At 39.2% G+C, this 20,659-nt stretch overlaps 1 protein-coding gene across 1 annotated transcript in view; it reads left to right on the top strand.

The window, feature by feature from the left end:
- Positions 1-20,659, top strand: part of MADD (MAP kinase activating death domain) — a 2,427,721-nt gene that overhangs the window by 460,236 nt on the left and 1,946,826 nt on the right. The gene's annotated exons all lie outside the window — the stretch shown is intronic.

Below are 20,659 nucleotides of genomic sequence, written 5' to 3'. Positions count from 1 at the left end.
TGATACATCAGAAAACAAGGAGGAACCCACTCTTACCCAATTGTGCAGAGAGGCCCTGAAGGTCTGGGATTGGGCAATGTCTTTGGACTGTTTTCTGCTTGCAACTCACATACTGGGGAGATCCAGAGTTCTGGCAGATGAGCTCAGCAGGTTTATTCTAACCCCTTATGAGTGGTCCCTGAACCAGTCATTAATGGACTTGATCTTCAGCCACTGAGGCCAACCCTGCGGCAACCTTTTTGCATCCCCTCAGAACAAGAAGTGCAACAACTACTTATATCTGACCCCCCCCCCTCTATGGGAGTTCCCGAGGGATGCTCTGGTTCATGATTGCCCCCCAGTCTCCTCTATGCTTATCTCCCTCTTCCTTTAATCCCAAAGTTTCTACAGAAAGCAGAACTTCTGAAGACCTTGGTAATCCTCATTGCCCTCATCAGATTTGGTTCCCTTTCCTCTATTCTCATGTAAATATCCTCCGTGGATACTGTAACCCAAACGGGACCCCAATCTGATATCTTAGGCTAGTAAACACCTATGAATGGAACAACCACAAGGGTCTTTAAGCATAGTAGTGAATCCCAAATCTCTCAAGTTTTCTTACCCTTGATAAGTATAAACGGTCACCTGGGAGATGAACCAGTTATAAGCTACGTTTATCCATTAGAGACATAGGTGCTAAACCAGGAATGAATTTCTTGTTCCTCATCCAGTTGTCTAAGTTGCACTTGAATTGGATTAAGGAGGAACTGTGCTTCACATGCATGGGTGTCTATTCCAGAGAAGGGAGTCTCTGGGATACATACCTGCTTCTCCAGCAGTTTCTGTTTGTCACAAGCGAGGTTTAAGTCTTTAAAATGGTTAGTTCGGTACTTGCGTATTATCGCAACTAGATTTTCACGGTTGCAAAATTTGCATGTTTGAGTTCAAACAAGTGCAGGAAACACTGTAAGGTGTTATTCTGACTCCTTATTGCTGAACAAAAACTTTGGATTACCCTCAGGAAGAAAAATTGAAAAATGTCTCTTCCTGTTTGGCTTGCATGACACATGTATGCTTGAATGGTCTTGGCTGCACTGTTACTGACTTAAGGAATGTTTTCAGTATTATTTGTAATCTACATGTAAACTGCATTATTAACGTAAACAGCATCTTTACCTTTTTCCAAAAGTTTTGTATTTAGCTTCATTTACTTGAATAACATCTTAATCTGTACCATCAGTAATGGTATGTCCTGTTCTTTGTCACAAAATATACTATGCCACACTGCCTCTTCATTCATTTCAGAGTAAATGTTTGTAGGTAAATCACGTACATCACTGTTATTTGGGGGGGGGGGGGTGTAGGGATAGTAATTGCAGTCTTCCTTACAGACTGGCTCAGTGTCAAAAGGTAAAAGTTGTAGCCAGTAAACCAGACATGTCCTGTCTTCTTACAATTTCTGTAGGTCATAAAACAATTTAAGGAATGCTCCAACTCGCCAGTTTGTGAATGCTGTAATTTTTCACAAATATTAATAAGAATGAGAATGTGATCCATAAACGAAACAGGTTTGAGGTTGACCTTTTTCTTGAACAAATGCCTTCACATTATTAATCATGACATTGCTAGGGATATGAAGACTTGCATGTTTGGACAGATACATATTGTATTTCAGTGATTCTTGACTTTTACTGCTGTAACGATGTGGACTGCTCATTCGCTGGTTTGCTCTTTGTGTTTTGGGAAATAAAGAAACAAGAACACTCACTTTTCCACTTTTTATTGATGCTGTACAAAACAAACTGCAGTGGTAAAGAAAATACATTACTTCACATTTTTACAACACTGACGACCTGATTCAAGAATAGGGAAGCAACCGCTATTCCCATGAAAATCTGGTTGCGATAATACACAAGTACCGTTAATTCTTGTACTTTTTGTTTTGTGGATATGCAAGAGGTCCATCATGGCAGGATCTGACGATGCCTTGTGTGCTAGACATAGATCTTCCCTCAACAGCCTGTAAGAGACAATACATGGACAGAGCCTTGAAGCAGTCGGCATATGACATGTTACTTACACCTTGTATTCTTTTAGTGAGGAACCTCTGTGGACATTCTCGTTGTTGGATGTGTCTGGTTAAGTACATACCAAAGGGGGCATTGTACTTAATGATGGGTGTAATGAATTCTGAATACAATGGAACAGTAACATCCTTGGACCCAGATGCCATTTCTTTGCTTATAAGTTGTACAACATAGAGTGAGTTTTCTCACTATTGTAGACACGTGATGGTCAAAGGCTAAACTATTGTCTGTGTTGTCCCCAAGTCCCTGACTGCTGAGTCAAAACTTAGAGGTATGTTGTTAATATGATAGTTACCAGGGGTGGATGACTTCCTGAAGGATACTATTGTTCATTTTTTTTCATTTAGTTTTAGTCCGTGGTTCTGACATCAGTTATTTGTCTGTGTTAGCCCTTCTTCGAGAACATTTGTGTAAGGCATTATATGACTGCGCCTAATTTACAACCATCAGACAGAGGCTATTGCTGTTGGCCTTGATTTCAGGGAAGTAAATGCCCAAAAGGAGCAGTCCCAGGACCAATCCCTGAGCGACTCCACTTATGACTGGCCTCTTTGTAGAGGTGGACTCCCCAATTTCTACCATCCTGGGCCCTGTATGTGAGCCAGCTGGCTACCCACTGGGTGACGCAAGTGTTTATACCTAAACTCTTGAGTTTGTCAACAATGCCTGAGAGGGCTGTTGTGTCAGACGGCTTGGCCAGGTCAAGGTAGGCAGTGTGAACCTTTTTGCCGTCATCCGTTGCTTTGGTGGCCTTCTCAAATTAGTCCACCAAGTTGAGTAGACATGACCTATCCTTGATGAAACTAAATTGGGTTGGGTACAGTGTCTGGAGGTTTCCCATGTCATAGTCACTCATTTCCATAATTTTTTCCATACGAGAGTAGTGAGACTTACCGGTTTGTAGTTTCCAGGTTCTGTAGATGGCTCACCCATGTTCAGAGGGATGGTTGTTGCTGTTCTCCATTTGTTAGGCACAAAGCCTGTTTGGAGGCTTAAGTTAAGTAGCATTTCCAGAGGGCCTGATAAGTCACGATCTGATGTTGTCCAACTCATTCCAGCAACCTGAGGGACGATTTAGACTACTTATGGGGAGACTCTAAGGAGGACCAGGAGGGCAATAGTCTCCTGACCCTCCTTGGGCTTCCTAGCCAGGGGTTGAGCCCCTGAAGAAGGAACCCCCAAGGTAGCAGAAGGAAGAAGAAAGCCCTTTAAAATTAGCTTGGTTCTTCTATCAGCCAGAGCCCAGGGGTGTAAAGCCCTACAAGATGTCACAAGAGGCTTCCAAATAGAGAGGCCCCAAACAGTAGATGCACTCCCTGCAGGAGTCCGATAAAGGGATCTTTCACCCACAGGAAGTGCATTTTTTAAAACCTAAAGGCTTTTGTTGAGCCATAAAGAACAGAAAAAGGAAAAATTAAAGAAGAGGGAAAAGGAAGAGATTTTTTTTAACTAAGAAAGCCTAACAGAGCCCCGAGAACTAGAGAGAAGATGAAAGGGCACAAGACAAGTAAATATAGAGAAAGCAACTTAACAAAAACACTGTGAGGAGAAGCTCAAGAAGACCTTGCCGCTGAACACCAAGTGCAACAGACGAGGTCCGAGGTAGTGTGGGGGGAATGGGGCATTATGGGTTGGTAGGAGGAGCTCAAGTTTGGAATCTTGAGCTGTATGAAGGTGGCTGGTCGGTTCCGAGAGTTGGAGCAGAGTCCCTCAGGTTAATTGAATGAAGTTGGACAACACAGATGGAAAGTTATGGTAAGAATGTAACTTCTTTTTTGTATTATTTAGAATATATCCTGGGATATTGTCTGCCCATTGATGTAGTATTCTTGGCCTTACAGCATTAAGGACCTGTTCCCTAGTGACAGTAGGGGGAGTTGCATTTGATAGTATTTTAAGAGGGAAGGTTGAGGGGGGGGGAGGGGTGAAGTTGGAGCTAAATTTGTCAGCCAGTAGGTTTGGATATGTTCTGGTTTAGTATACGTGACTCCATTAACGGTGAGCACACCACACCATTATGTATTCCTTTTGAGATTGTGAACATAGCTAAAGAATGACTTGTGATGGTTATTAGCCTGGGAGGCCAAATTAAAATCAAATTTGGCTTTGATAGACTTTATTTGTCCTCTGTGTTTTTAGTTTGAGACTGATTTTTATCCTGCTGGATGCTATACTACGTAATTTTTGTTATGATTTTATTCCTTCTGTTATACAGCCTATTGATTGTGTGATTCCACCAGGGTGGCGTGATTTTTTTGAGTCAGTTCTGTAATCTTACTGGTGAGTACAGCTGCCTCTGTGTAGCTAATTAACATGCTTGTATAAAGTTTCTTAGAACACTGCTACCTATGTGAAACTGTTCAGAGTGTTTATATGTGGGCTTGAAGTTTTGCCAAGCTATCACTTAATAGTAGGAAGTTAGCCTTGGAGCAGTTCCTGAATAATCCAGGGTTAGTTGGGGTTTCAGGTTTTATTTTTAGTTCAAAGGTGACCATTTTGTGGTCTCATCTTAATTGAGAAGACATTACAATAGGGGTGTGCAGCACTTTCCCATATTAGTGAGGACCTGATCTAGTATATTTGCGCCCCTGGTCAGTGTGTTGACAGTGTGGTTCAGGGAGTTTTTGTTTACAAAATCCAGGAATCTCTGTGCATGCACATTTTGGTTTCATATATGATTTTCAGTTAATGTTGGGATAATGAAAGTTGCTTATGATTATGGTATTGGGTTGGATGGTGAGCGTTTCCAGTAAATTTAAATGCATGATTTGATGATGTCAATCTTCACATAATGCATGAAAGTGGGTTCGGTTCCAAACCTCTGAAATGACTCTGCTACTGTTCCAGCTCGTGCCTTCCAAAAACTCTTAAGCTAAGCTTTACCCATAATGCTGCTCGCCAAATTATACCAGATCTCTTACCACTTCATAGTGCCAGACACGTTCTCTACTTATCTCTAAATTGTATGTTTTGTCTTCCTTCTTCCATTATCCGTTCACTACTTCACTTAATCTACCCACTCCTGTATTTTTTTTCTAGTTTTTATTGTGTGCATGTGACCCTTTTGATACCCTTAGATATTCTCTATGTACCATTGTTGGTATATTTCCTTCTTACCTTAACTAGTATTTGTGAAGTGCCGTTGTTGCTACTTTTCTTCTCTGTTTTCTTCTCTTAAAAAAAAAAAAAAACAAAACAAAACTTTTTTTCCTTCACTTGTAACTATCTCCATGCTTATGTGTGTGTGAGACTTCCTCATGGCAGACAAGCCAGATGTCCACTTACTTTAGAATCATTTTGCCTTGAAGAAAATGCAAACAGCGCTGTGAAAACTATTGTTTTGCCAGTCTAGAGAGGGTGGGACACTGCATGGCTTGAGTGGAGTTTTGAGAGATGCGAGATATGGAAGGAGGGTCTTTTACATCTAGTTACATAGTATCGGAATCACCAACACGCTTATTTAATTGTGTTCACGAATGACTGTTCCCAGGTGACTTTAGACAAATGGTCTTATATGGGACTTGGGGTTTCTGGATTGTACTGAGAGATGTAGATGAAGTCCCATGGATGATATAATGCTAAAAAGGGACTGATACGTAGCGAAATATATTCAGTAAAATGCTTTGAACTGTGGTTTGTGGAGCGCTTGTGGAGGAATGTTTCATGAGTGAAAGGGCACAGCTGTGAAACAACGGGATGTGTATATTTGCTGAAGTGAATAAGGAGTGATTTGGAGGCTTGTTGTATAGATTTGTTGTTCGATGGATGAAAATGCTCGAGTATGATGGTTCCTGATGCGTGGTTGAGATGGTGTGTGCACTGATTTGGGTTGAGGCTCTCGGAAAGGGCTTATGTGGCTTATTAAAATAAGAGTTAGCTTTCCTTACAGTTAAAAGATTGAGCGGGGAAATCCGCTCATGAGAAGTTAAGGAAAAGATTTTACAATCTCTAGCTCTAAACGAGCTGTGTATGCAGTGAACTACGTAACCGAGTTGATGAATATTTACTGTAGTCATGGTTACATTCGAGAGTTGATGTGATTGGTTACTAAGTGCACTCTTTAAAGAAACATGATCATATATTATAACATAAGCAGGATGAACAACTTTCATGATTTCAAATATATGAAAATAGGTTTGAAACATTTAATAAAGTAAAATATTAACTAATCCATTAACTAATCCACAGAAGAGGTTATCAGGGACCTGGGGACCCAGGTTGACAGTGGCCTTTCTTTTGACACTCACATTGCTAAAGTGGTTAGAAAGACCTTCTACATTGCCCACCTGATCATGAAGGGATTCACATCCAGATCTAGTGAGGTCATTGTTCCCCTGTACTCTTCAGTTATCAGACCAATGATCGAGTACAATGCCCCATTCGGGATGTATCTCACCCGACATCTGCAGCAATTGGAGAGACCCCAAAAGTTCCTCACCAAAAGGATAAAGGGACTCCAAAATCTGTCATATGCTGCCAGATTGAAGAAACTCCAGCTCTATTCAGTCGCATACCGTCTGCTCAGAGGTGACATGTGCCTGACATACAAGGCCATGTCCAACCCGGAATTAATGGACATGCTCCACCTCAAAAAATCCAAATCCACCAAAACCACTAGAGCAAGCGACTTAAACCTTAGCACGGATATAAATAGGACGTGCTGGAGGGATAGATTTATCACTCAGAGACTCCCTATGCTGTGGAATAAAATCCCGGTCCATGTGAGGCAGAGCACCTCGCTGACGCTGTTCAAGAGAAATCTAGACCTGTGGATGGGAGATCGTAGGTTTACCCCGGGAATCATCTCTGGGTCACTGCTGGACAGAGGCACAACAAACTAATGGGCACAGTATTTTTTCATATAAGGGGTGGCGTAAGCCACAATAATTTGGGCTAGGCTTATAAATGCCTTAGGGCAGATAGCCTAGTATAAACCTATGAACCTATGAACCTATGTACAGTATACTAGGGAAGCATAAGACTCTGATATATATAAAAGAATTTGCCTAAAATTGTAAGATATTTGAGCTTTTATCTATGCTTCTCTTGCGCGACCTTAGCTCAGAATATGACAGAATGACAACTCTGAATTGGATGGCGGATGATAAACTTTTATGTTAATGACAGAAATGATATTAAAAGGAAACACTTTTTATTCTTTGTAGTAGACAGGCAGTAGGTTTTTATTGTAAAAATGAGTCCTGCTCAGTTAGTAGGTATATTGTATTGCCTGATATGCTGAGATTGAAGCACTGCTGAGGAGCCTGTCAAGCTTTATATTTGAGAGTTAGCTACTTATAAGGTATCTCTGAACATTGCTACATTATGAATTAGCTACACAGTACATAAGCTATCCAGTTTAGCAAAGGCTTACATTCTGAATTCAGGAGAGGTCTTGCCAGGATAATTCAAAACATTTTCGTAGACATAAACTACAAAATGTAGCTTTGTATAATTGTGGTTTATGATTGTTAAAAGACAAATGACTTGGAGAAATGAGAATAGTATAACTGCGCAATATTAGAAACTCACCATAAAGCAGACTGACAAGATAATGAGATTTAATATGCTATGCTCCATGGTGGTACGCTTTGTACTACAGTGTTGACAGCTGCAGAGCCGAAAATTGTGATTATGAGATTTAAGTATAGCCCCTTTAATGTTATATTAGATTGAGAACGATTTAAACGAAGGATTGTTGTTACAAGCTGGCAGTATGGATGCTGCATTTCAGTTGCTTAGTAATGACACTATTTTGGGGATGTTATTGATGGTAGATAGTTAATAACGGGTAAGTACTATATAGTTATCATTCGGAGAATGATTGTGAAGAATGACATTGGAGCCCCGATTCATGAGAAGATCAGAGAGGAATTGATAATTTCATGACTAAAGATCTGGTTTAGCAAGAAATATCCCTCTCCAATAGTTGTACAATGGTGATTTGACTGTAAAATTAACTCTGTGAACACCAGTTGTAAGAATATACGCTTTTAGTATGTGAATATAAAGTCAAGCTAGTGCCACCTTCAGGAGATGACTAGGAATAATATTTTTTTCTTTAATATTTATGGAAACTAGCTCATATTTCTGATTATAGAAGCTAAAAGATTTCAAATATGTAAAGATTAAGATTCATAATGTCGATTGAACTGAATTAATCTGTTGTCTCCTATACTAGAAAACATGATGTTGCTTTGGTGCTAAATATCTTGGAAACGTAATATACACCGTATATTTCCTGCAAGTGCAGATTCACTGATAAACCAGAATGTCTGTTTAAATCTGATAATATAATAGTGTATTTGTTGTAAATGTGTATTCATTTCTCTGATCAAGTTCAACACAGTAATCAGATAAACAAATAGACAAATGCTATAATGTTCTGTTACGTTAATATGTGAATACATTGATATATCCACTCCAGGTAACTTTATACATAACTTTTATAATAGATGTTATAATAAGAGCAAAATTTAAACACATAGATTAATTGATCAGTTTCTTTAATAGGAAAGAAATTTATGCAACTGTTTAAGTTGGATTTAGAATTTGTAATCTTCAGAAATAGCTGTATGTTTCAAGCTAGTCTGACAAAGTTTTAAATGACTAGCGAATTTAATGAAATTCTATTATAAGGATGTGTATATATATATATATATATATATATATATATATATATATATAAATATCTTTGAAATTTAAGTTATGAACAAGTTCAGGGGAATAACTAATCTTTATTATAGATATGTCATGTTTGTGTTAATTTGATTAATTAGTAATGATATATTAATGTATATTGATATAGATAAGCAAGTACTTCTGTTGAATGACCATATGCATAAAGTTTTTTAATTGATTCCTTACTATATAGGAATGTATATGTGGAGCTCTAGTAAATGAAAAAAGGAAGTTAGAGAGAGAGTGCATCAGATGTTTCAATCTGATGAACTTGGAATGTTACATTCCATGGTGGGCAAGACTTAATGTACAAAATAGTTTCATGTTAATTTTTTTTTTAGAAATTTAATTAGTTTTATCAAGCCTGACATACTTCCAGCTATTATGTTAAAGTTAATATCTTACACTGAGATATATGGAAATTTACAAATTAGTAATTTTTTTTTCTTTGTAGAGGAGTTGAATTCAGTAAATATATTGACACCCTAAATGTTGTGTTGTGTCTTTCGGCTTTTCCCGGTTAGGGGTCACCACAGCGGAACTCCTGTCCGCTAATGATTGGTAGTTGATTTTTTACGTGCCGAGTTATCAGCCCTGATGCACAACCTTCAACGAAGGTACACTCATTCATGCATGTCTCCACGCAGAAGACACTCTAGCTGAGAATCAAACCGGACAGCGTCTTACTGTGAGGCGACAACGCTACTGCAGTACCACCACCGCGGGTATATTGATACCCTAAATACTTTCTTAAAATAACTTGACATAGATATCTTCTTATTATCTTTAAATATCTTCTTTCGGCTTTTCCTGGTTAGGGGTTGCCACAGCAGATCACCGGTCCGCTCATGATTGGCAGTGGAGTTTTACAGTGTCGAGTTACCAGCCCAGCGCCCAACCTTCCACAGAAGGCACACGCACTCACCTAGGGCCAATTTAGTGTGTCTAATCCACCTGCAGCATGTCTTTGGGATGTGGGAGAAAACCGGAGCACCCGGAGGAAACCCACGCGACCACAGGGAGGACATGCAGACTCCGCACAGAAGGCACCCCAGTCGAGGATCGAACCGGAGAACCTCTTGCTGTGAGGCAGCAGTGCTAATCACTGCACCACCATGGCTGCCCGTTATCTTTAAATATAAATGGTTTAAATAGCCCAAATAACAGATCTAATTTATTAAGATATCTGAAGATAAATAGACCCCCAGTTAATCTTCTTACAGGAAACCCATTTCAAAATCGATGATCATTTTAGTTGGAATCCAAGTGATTATAGAACCGTAGCATGCTCCAAATTTAAATCCAAGAAAAGAGGGGTAACAATCTTATGGAAAAACAATTACCTAAACCCTGAAATAATATATAAATATGTAGATAAAGATGGGCTTATAGCTATAGTCATAATGAAAATGAATAATAGATTATGGTCGTTAGCTAACTTATACTGGTTTCCTGGTATTGGGTTAGGAACAGTTAAACAGTTAAAAAAAACATTTAGATCAAATCATAAATATTTCTAGAGGGAATCTAATAATAGGAGTGGATTTTAATTGTATAACAGATTCTTCTGAACCTACTAATAAAAAAATCTCAACGTTTTATCAGCTACTGCAAAAATATTAAAAAGATGGACTCATTCACTAAAATTGATAGATACCTTTAATGTTATTGATAATACCTCCCTGTTATCCTCTCATCAAGATTATAGGTATTCCACTCAAACTAGAATAGATAAAATGTTTATATCGCAAGATCTCCAATCAAAGATGACTTCTTTCTCAATAATCCCATGCCCTCTATCAGATCACTATTCACTAGTTCTAAAATTACAAGTAGACTTTAAACCACTACCATTCCTAACTAGAATACCCTCGTACATTACAAAAATCAATTAATTTAAACAATGGTTAGTGAATGAACTTAATATCTATCTAGATATAAACTACAATGCAAAAGTCATCAGGGTCTGGGATTCATTAAAAGCTTATATTTATGGGAGAGTAATTGGTTGGTATAAAAATAAACTAAAATAATGGGAATCTGAACTACAAGAAATACAAAGGAAACTTACATTATATAAATCAAAAAAATTACATTAATTTAAATGATAAGAAGGAAATAGAACAGCTAAATAAAAGATGCAACGATATATTAAATCATAAAACTAATTTAGCTGTAGAAAGATTAAAAATAAACTCATACGCTACTTCAAAACATTTACATAACTTGTCTGTTAAAGTCAAAATGCAGTCTAAATCTAATAACATTGCTAATATTCTCCACGAAGAAAAGCATAAGAAGGTCTCGGAAATGGGAGATAAACTTGATGCTTTCAAATGTCATTACAGTAAACATTATAAAGATTAAGATAATACAATAGATCGATCCATTTTAGGAGATATGACCTCTAATATTAAATCAATACCTGATAGTTTACAAAGAAACTTACAAAAACCTATTACACTCAGAGGTCACGGATAAAATCAAAGGTAGTAAATCTGATGGATCTCCTGGAATGGATGGATTAATCTCAGAAATTTATAAGTTTTTTCCCAGGAATATAATCACCTTGTTACTTAAAACAGTTGAAATTCAAACCCATGCAGATGTTCTTCGTCTCACATTGCTGCAGTCATAACCTGTGGGTAGTCCGCTGTCCTCGGTCGGCCCGAATACCAAAGAGTTAGGCTGGCGTCAGTCATGGTCGCCTGGAGCTGACGTCAGTACGTAGTAGTACTTAAGCGCATGACCGACGCCATATCCTCAGTCTTTCTTGCCGCGTGGTCCGAAGCAGAAGCAGCATTTGCAAGTGCCGTTCGGCGTTCTGAAATTTTCAATTATCGAGTTTCAGACCGAAGACCAAGTTGGGCTAAGTACCCCGTTGGGGAAAATTTTTGTCTTTTCTTGCCTCAGTTAATCCGGATGTCAGAAAAAGTTAATTATTGTATTTCTTGTGAGAAACAGATACCTCATAGGGACTATCATTCTCTCTGTATTCCTTGCTTGGGGCCTGAACACGACGTTGTCGGGTGTCGCTTTTGTGCTAGATTTAATAAGCGCACCATTAAACGAAGATTAGACTGTGTCAGGCTTGTTTTCGGTAAGCGGTGTAACTATAACATGCCGTCAGATCCTCCGACGCCCGCTACCGCTAAAAAACGTAAAGATAAATCTTTAAGGTCTAAACCGGATGAGTCCGTTGCGGACGCCGGTTCTATGGAACCTCCGGTTGAATCTGTGGATCCGGCCGAGGTTTCGGCTGAATCTTGCAGGAGTTGGCCTCTCAGGAGTCAGGCCAGGCCGAGGGTGCTTCTCAGGTATCTGTAGTTCCATTCTTACAAAAGGTGATTAGGCCTTCTACTTTAGTGGCTAAAGGCCATGCTAAGGCGAAACCTGGTCTCTCTGGTCCTGGCCATAGCCCTAGTTCTTCAGCTTCTGTTCCTAAAAAACATATGTTGAAAATGGCTGAGGATTTGATTACTTTGATCAGGGGTTCCATGCCTCCCCCAGAAAAGAGGCTTCGGGTGGAGACAGATTTAGAGGGAATGGAGCATTCCTCAGACTACTCTGAGTCCTCAGCTGAGGATACTCAGGATTTCCCCCCCTATTCAGATTCGGATGCAGAGGATTCCTGTCCTTCTGCTTCTCCTCCAGAGGATTTTTCCTTTTCTGAAACTTTACATTCCATGAGGGAACATTTCAAGTGGGAAGGTCAGGATTTTTCAGATTCTCGAAAAAGGCTTAGGGAATTTTTGTTTTTGCCACAACATAGGCCCTTGGCTATTCCCCCTGTCTTAGAGGTTGTTCAGGATGTTTTTTCAGAAGCTTCACTTAACCCTGACTCTTTACCCCCTGCCCCTGTCAAGCCAGACAGATATTACAGAGTTCCAGAAGCACATAAATATTTGTATAAGAGTCTTAGAGCTGACCCGGAAACTATTATTCAAGGGCCAAAGGGTGTCAGGGCTTCTGTGGTTAAGAATCCCGTTCCTTTGGATAAAGATTCCAGAGCGTTGGATAGGTGGGGGAAAAAAGTGTACACCTCTTCTACGTTCGCTATGAGGGCTTTAAATTGCCAGTTTCATATGCTGAAGTATCAGAATTTTTTGTTAGGCCAATTGAAATCTAAGGTGGATGCTTTATCTGAGGGTATAGAGTGTAAGGAATTGCAGGAGTTGGTTCATGCTTCAGATCAAGTTGGAAAACATTCTTTGCAGTGTGGTTTCGATGCTCTTCAGGCTTCATCCAGGGTGGCTACTACTGGTTCAGTTATTCGTAGACATGCCTGGCTTAAGGATCAGAATTTGTCAGAGCATGTTAAAGCTCGGATTTTGGATGCTCCTCTACAGTCTGAAGTTCTTTTTGGTTCTCCTGTGGAGTCAGTTTTGAAAAAGATGGAAGATAAAGCTAACTCTATGCAGACGGTCAAGGATTTTTTGCAGGTGCAGCCCCCTAAGTTTAGCAGGAATTGGCCTGCTAGAGGATGGTCCTACCCTTCTTCGGATTTTCAGTCCAAGGGCAGGTCTAGACGTAGTAGAGGCAGGGCTCACGCTCAGGGTTCTTTCAGACCTAGGACTTGGAGTTCTCCTGCACAATTTTCTGGAGAGGGCAGGGGTCAGCCTTTTCGTAAACAGACCCAATGACCTGTATTTTCAGCTGCCAGATCCTTCTTTTCTGGCAGCTCCTCTAGGAGGAAAGCTGGCACTTTTCACACAAAACTGGCATTTGGTCACCCAGGACAAATGGGTGTTGGAAATAATAAATCAAGGTTACAAGTTTTATTTTCACACCTTTCCTCCTTTCAAAGGCATGCCGGATGTGCCTCCTCAGCAAAGGCTGGAGGCTCAGGAACAAATTTCTTTGCTTTTACAGATGGGAGCAATCCAGGTGGTACCTCCGTCAGAAGTAGGCCTAGGGTTTTATTCCCGTCTATTCCTAGTGCCAAAGAAAGGAAACACTTGGAGGCCAGTTCTGGATTTTTCCATTCTCAATACCTACCTAGACATTCCAAAGTTCAAGATGTTAACACTACAACAACTTCTGCCTATGCTAGGCAAAGATCACTGGATGGTAACCCTGGATCTCAAGGAGGCCTATCTTCATATTCCTATCAGGCCCAGCTGCAGGAGATTCCTGCGTTTTCGGGTTGGTACTTCTCATTATCAGTTCTCTGCATTGCCCTTTGGTTTATCTACTGCGCCCAGGGTATTCACAAAAGTTCTGGCTCCTGTGATAGCTTTCTTCAGGCAGAGAGGAATACAAATTTTTCCTTATCTGGACGATTGCCTGATTCTTGCTCAAGACAAAGACAAGTTACTTCAACATCTACAGTATGTAATGGCAGTTTTAAGGTGCCTGGGGTATTCTGTGAACGAAATAAAGTCCAGTCTAGTGCCCTCTCAGGACATGTGCTTTCTGGGTGTGAGACTGAATACAGCTTCTCAGATGGCTTTTCTGACCCCGGACAAACAAAGAACTCTTCACCTTTACTTCCAGCAGTTATCAGTACTGTCCAGGCTGACTGCAAGGACAGTCCTTCAAGCCTTGGGGTTCATGGCATCTTGCATTCTAGTACTTCCCAATGCCAAACTGCATATGAGGAAGCTACAATGGTATCTCAAAACTGTATGGACTCAACACTGCCATGATTTGGACACTGTCATTCAAATAATACCGTGCATCCAGAAGGAATTCTTGTGGTGGGCGCAGGAATGTCACCTAAACAAGGGACTCCCTGTGACCCGACCAGAGGCGAGTCGGATCATAACGACGGATGCCTCGGATTTGGCTTGGGGAGCACACTACAGTGGGAAATGGATTCAAGACACGTGGCCTCCCAGACTACAACATTTGCATATCAACATGAAGGAGATGTTAGCAGTACAATTTGCCCTGATGGCCTTCAAGGACCTACTTCAACCAGGACAGGTGTTGATTCGAACAGACAACACAACAGTCATGTGGTACATCAACAAGCAGGGGGGAACCCATTCTTACCCCCTTTGCAGACAAGCAATGATATTGTGGGAGACTGCTCTGAGTTTGCACATCACACTTCAAGCACAGTTTCTGCCAGGAGCACAGAACTCCCTAGCAGATGTATTGAGCAGACAAATGGTGGATCCCCATGAGTGGAAATTGGATCCTCAGGTATTCCAACAGTTGACAGTGGCTTGGGGAACTCCAGACATAGATCTGTTCGCTTCTCCACTAAATTTCCAACTACCAAAATTTTGCACAAAGATGTTTCACCCAAAAGCTTGGAAAGTGGATGCTCTATCTTTCAGTTGGAACAACCTTCACGTCTATGCTTTCCCTCCTCTGCCTCTCCTTCCCAAGGTACTCTTGAAAGTCAGGCGGGACAAGCCTTGCATGATTCTAATAGCACCAGATTGGCCACGTCAGCACTGGTATCCTCTGCTGAGGAGTTTAATTCAGGAGCCTCCTTGGCCTTTGCCACAGATTCCTCACTTGTTGTCCCAGTCAAGCAATCATTTGCTCAATGTCAGGGTGCAGTCCCTGCACCTGACAGCTTGGCGTATTCTGTTTTAGAGCCTGTGGGGTCCCAGCTTCCTCAACAGGTTTTAAATGTCATTCTGGAAGCCAGGCGGCCCAGTACTAGAAAAGTTTACGCTGATAAATGGAGGAGATTTTTTCTTTGGAGCACAGCAAAGGGCTTTGATGTCTCGGTACCTAATTTGAGTTTTACGCTACAGTATCTTACTGAATTACTAGACAAGGGTTTGTCATTTTCTTCTGTGAAGGTTCATGCTGCAGCCATCTCTGCTCACTATGATTGTGACCCTCCTTTATTTTCTCATCCCTTGTTTAAGCAATTTCTTAGAGGGGCAAAACATACAAGACCCCCACGTAGAGCTCCTACTCCTTCCTGGGATCTCAATTTTGTGTTGGAGAAGCTTACTTTACCTCCTTTTGAACCTGCAGCTACGTCTGAGTTGAAGTTTTTGTCTTGGAAGACTGCTTTTTTTTTGGCCATTACTTCTGCTAGGAGGGTATCTGAATTGCAGGCACTCATGGCAGTTGAACCCTTTCTGATATTCCATAAGGATAGGGTGTCTTTGCGTACTAACCCTACTTTTATGCCTAAAGTGATTTCTAATGTGGCCTTGAACCAGTCTATTCATTTGCCTACTTTTTATGCTGATCCCCAAAATAAGGGGGAAAAAGTCTTGCATTCTTTGGACATTCACAGGCAGCTACGCTATTATTTGAGCAGAACTAAAGAGTTCAGGCAGATTCAACCGTTATTTATTTCTTTTGCATTGGGTTCACAAGGGAAAGCTGTTTCAAAGCAAACTATTTCTAAGTGGATTGGTCATTGTATTGCTTTTTGTTATTCTCATCATGGGAAGAATGTTCCTGCTGGGATCAGACCTCATTCCACTAGGGCTACTGCCACATCTACTGCCTTTTTGAGGGGGGTAGCTACTAAGGATATTTTGGAGGCAGCTACTGGAGTTCAGTACACACTTTTACTAAGCATTACCATCTCCCTCTTTATTCCAAGTCTAGGGCTGGGTTTGCCACTGCAGTTTTACAGGGCATGTTAGCAGCTCCTAATGCTTTTTAGTTTGCCAGCCTGCTTTTTAGTTTGCCAGCCTCCCTTTTCCTTTGCTTTGGGATTCTACCCACAGGTTATGACTGCAGCAATGTGAGACGAAGAACATAGTACAGTTTTGTACCTACCATAAATGTAGATGTTCAAGGATCCACATTGCTGCAGTCCTATTTTCCCTCCCTCCTTCCCCTCTATAGTTTGGGGTTGCTGTTTTTTCTTTTGGGATAGTTGTTATTTTCTCACTTGTGGTTGTTGGGTATTTACTATTTTGGTTCTGGCCTTTCCTTTTTAAGGCCTTCTGACATCTGGGGCAAGAAAGACTGAGGATATGGCGTCAGTCATGCGCTTAAGTACTACTACGTACTGATGTCAGCTCCGGGCGACCATGACCGACGCCAGCCTAACTCTTTGGTATTCGGGCCGACCGAGGACAGCGGACTACCCACAGGTTATGACTGCAGCAATGTGGATCCTCGAACATCTACATTTATGGTAGGTACAAAACTGTACTTTATTCCTCCTTCATGGAAATACTCTTTAATTTACCCATTTTAAAAGAAAACAAGGATGCCAGCCCATGCAGCTCATATAGGCCAATTTCATTATTAAATAATGATTATAAAATTTTTATGACCATCCAGGTAAATAGAATAAAAAATCAATTAAAAGAAATCATTAACGATGATCAAACTGGATTTATTCAGAATAGACACACACATGACAACATCAAAAGAATATTGACTTGAATAGAGTATTTAAATACAATATAGAAGCCTTGATAATAGCACTTGATATTGAAAAAGCACTTGACTTCTTAAATTGGAACCATGTAATTAAAATTTTAGAAGCTTATGCATTCCCTCTTCCCTTTATTACATTTATTAAAAACGTTTATGAAAATAATTTAGCTTATGTTAAATTAGGACCCTTTACTTTAGAACTCATACATGTTGCGAGCGGTACTAAACAGAGATGCACAATGTCACCCATCGTATTTGCGTTGGCTATCGAACTATTGGCTATATTAGTATGAAACAATGCAAAGATAAAAGGAATACATATATTTGACCATTATAACTCTAAGATCATGCTGTTTGCTGATGATGTACTTTTAACTAATTTGAACTCAAAAGAGGTTTTAGATGAACTAGATATTCTGTTGGAGAAATTTCATAAGATTTCAGGACTTTGTTGTAACAAACAAAAATCTAATCTTCTACTAAATAAAAAAAAGGACATACAAATAGACAAGAATAGTGTTACAGGGACACAAGCTAAAACAATAAAATACTTGGGGATTGATTTATTTGATAATATACAAGATATAAAGGAAAATAATTATAAAATAATTATTGAGATAATAGAATCCGTAGTGAATAAATATAATAATCTATTCTTAGTGTTTGAAGACAGACTTCAGCTGATTAAAATGTTTTTTCTTCCTAAAATCCTTTATATAGTACAAGCTATTTTAATTCCCGAGAGATCTTAGCTTAAGAAAATAAAATCATTATTACTAAGGTTCTTGTGGTACCCAAAAAGAAATGGAATATCTTATACATATCATATAAGGCAATGGGATCAGGGAGGAATAAATTTCCCAGACATTGAAACATATATAAATGCTTTGTTACTTAAAACTGTGATTGAATGGATTATCCCCAGTTATACATCCAACTGGAAAAAATTACATACAACTATTATATTAAATGAAAACAAGCTTACTAAAAATTCTTCTATTATAGATAAGAATAACATTCTGTGGTATAAATATACATTATAATGTAACTAAACCAACAAAGACGTGTAATAAATCACATGTATGATCATTTTAAAAAGTTTATACATATGAACATGGAACTAAAATACTGGTTTCCAACATTAATTACTTCAGCATTACTAAAAATTTTCCAGACATAATACACAGAGACATATTTATTCACTGGGAACAGAAAAAACTAATTTGTTGGTTCCACTGTATAAAAAATCAAAATGTTTTGGATATACAATATATGATGACAACTTATAAATTAAACTCTCATGAATGGTTAATGCTTCAGAATATGTTAACCTACTCCAGGGATCTATGTAGGATAATAAATAATTCATCATTCCCAACTGTTCCTAAATTTATTAGTAGATTGTTTGAATTATATTTAATAATGAAAATGAGGAATGGAACCTCTTATTTATATAAGTTAACATCAAATTACAAATTAATACCCAAAATAACATATTAGCAATTTATTACTAGAGGATATTCGATTCAGTTAACCCCAGATGAAAAATCAAATATATTAGTTTCAGTAAAACTAGCCTCTAGTTCTCCATATTGGAGAATTATTTATCTTGAAATTCCTACATAGATCCTTCTTAACTCTTGATAAAATTACAAAAATAAATGCCTCTTGCAATGGTGTATACTGGAGATGCCAGCAGTGTGATAAAGCTGACTGGTCTCCTACATTTTATGATTGCATAAAAATTAAACCTTTTTGGGAAAATATTAATAATTTCTTGCAGGCAATCTATACAGATAATTTTGTCTTGACCAGTGCTTTTATTTTACTCAATGTGTCTGAGGAGGTCTCTTCAAAGAAGAGCAATCTTTACGTCCTGTGGACTATATTAGCTATAGCTAGAAAGTATATAACAAAGAAATGGAAATCTGCCAAAGCACCTGGAAGAGAACATTTTCTAAGCTTATTGAAGAAGACAGCTTTAATGGAAATTAAAATCAAAGAATTAAGATTGTTTCCAAAATCAATAATCCTTGGAGGAAAGTTTTGACATTGATTGATGCTTTACAAATGGACCTAACCTCCTCTTAAAGACATTAATCTTAAGTAAATTTCATTATTTGTTTAAATTGTCATTATTTATTCTCACATATCAGGCTATATGTAAAGATATATATAGTTAATTATATGGTTAATATGAATCTACGTTGTAAAAGTATTTATTGTTGGTTGATAATGAAAATAAAAAACTTCGAGTAAAAAAAAAAAGTGGTTCCCTCTGTACTGATTGCAGTTATGCGTGTATTTGTCATGTTTTCAAACAAGTCATAATTTCAAAATCAAAGTAGGTTTGGGACCAGTACAAACTTCAGTGAAATATAGATATCTGGCTCGCGATGACTGTCACTGCTGAAATGACACCCCAACCCTATGCGCAAAATAGCGGAAGGTGTTAAGGATGGATTAGTTGCATATCAGTTTGCAAGTTATGATTTTATAACAAACGTAGCTAAGCCATGTTCATTGTATATGTTTTGTCATAAGAGTTATAAGACGCCACACAAAGTAGTAAACTGCCTCGAGGTGTTTTCTTAGCTCCTTAAGTAACTTTTGTTTGCAAGGTGTAGGAAACTTCTCAGGTTACGTGGGTGCACAAAAAACAATGAAATAGTGACAGAATCATGCTTAAATTATTTACCCCAAGCAAAAATTGGGGTTGTTGATAATGTTTAATTTTGTTTCATTTAACCATTACTAAATGGTGGCACAGTGGCAGATGCCTTGTCTCATAAGCTATATGTTACCAGGTTTAAGAGCAGAGGCTGCCATTTTATAGGTTCAGAATTATTAGAAGGCTGCATTGTCAAAGTTAACCTTTTTAGTTTTTTACAGTAATATTTGGGTTTAGGTCATTAAACATAACTGTTTTTCATTGATATCAAGCAGCACAAGAAAACTAAAATAGATGTTGTTCGTGTTTCACTGTTGCAGTCATAACTGTAGGGTGTTCCTGCCGGCAGGCAGCCCGAGGTCGGCCAGAATTCCAAAGTCTGGGTCCGGTGTCGGCCGTACCAGCAAGTACCCTGACGTCAGAACGCAGAGGTACATAGCTGACAGCCGACGCCATCTTCCCCAGTCTTTCTTGCCGTGCGGTGGAAAGCAGCTCGCAAGTCGTTGGTTGGCGTATTCAGACAACGTGCTTTGATTGACTTCGGTCCAAAGTTTTCAATTTCTCTTCTCAAGCTAAGTACCCCGTTGGGGAAACTTTTTTCTTGCTCCTCCGATGTCAGAAAAAGTCAATAGTTGTATATCGTGTGGAAAACAAATACCTCATAAAGATTTCCACTCTTACTGTCTACCTTGCTTAGGCCTTGACCACGACGTTTCTTGTTGTCGGTTCTGTGCTAGGTTTAATTCTCGTACTATCAAGCGTAGGTACGATTGGGCCTTGAACTATTTCGGTAGACGATTTAATTACAGGATGTCGTCGGATACTTTACCGACAACCGGAATTCAAAAGAAACCTAAGGACAATGATAGGCCTCCGAGGTCCAAACAGGATTCTTCGCAGCCGGAGCCAGCTTCGGGTTCGG

The sequence above is a fragment of the Protopterus annectens genome, chromosome 9.part0, assembly GCF_019279795.1.
Source record: "Protopterus annectens isolate FY-2018-M chromosome 9.part0, PAN1.0, whole genome shotgun sequence".
Taxonomy (NCBI): Eukaryota; Metazoa; Chordata; order Ceratodontiformes; family Protopteridae; genus Protopterus; species Protopterus annectens.
This window is presented reverse-complemented; position numbering and strand designations above follow the sequence as displayed.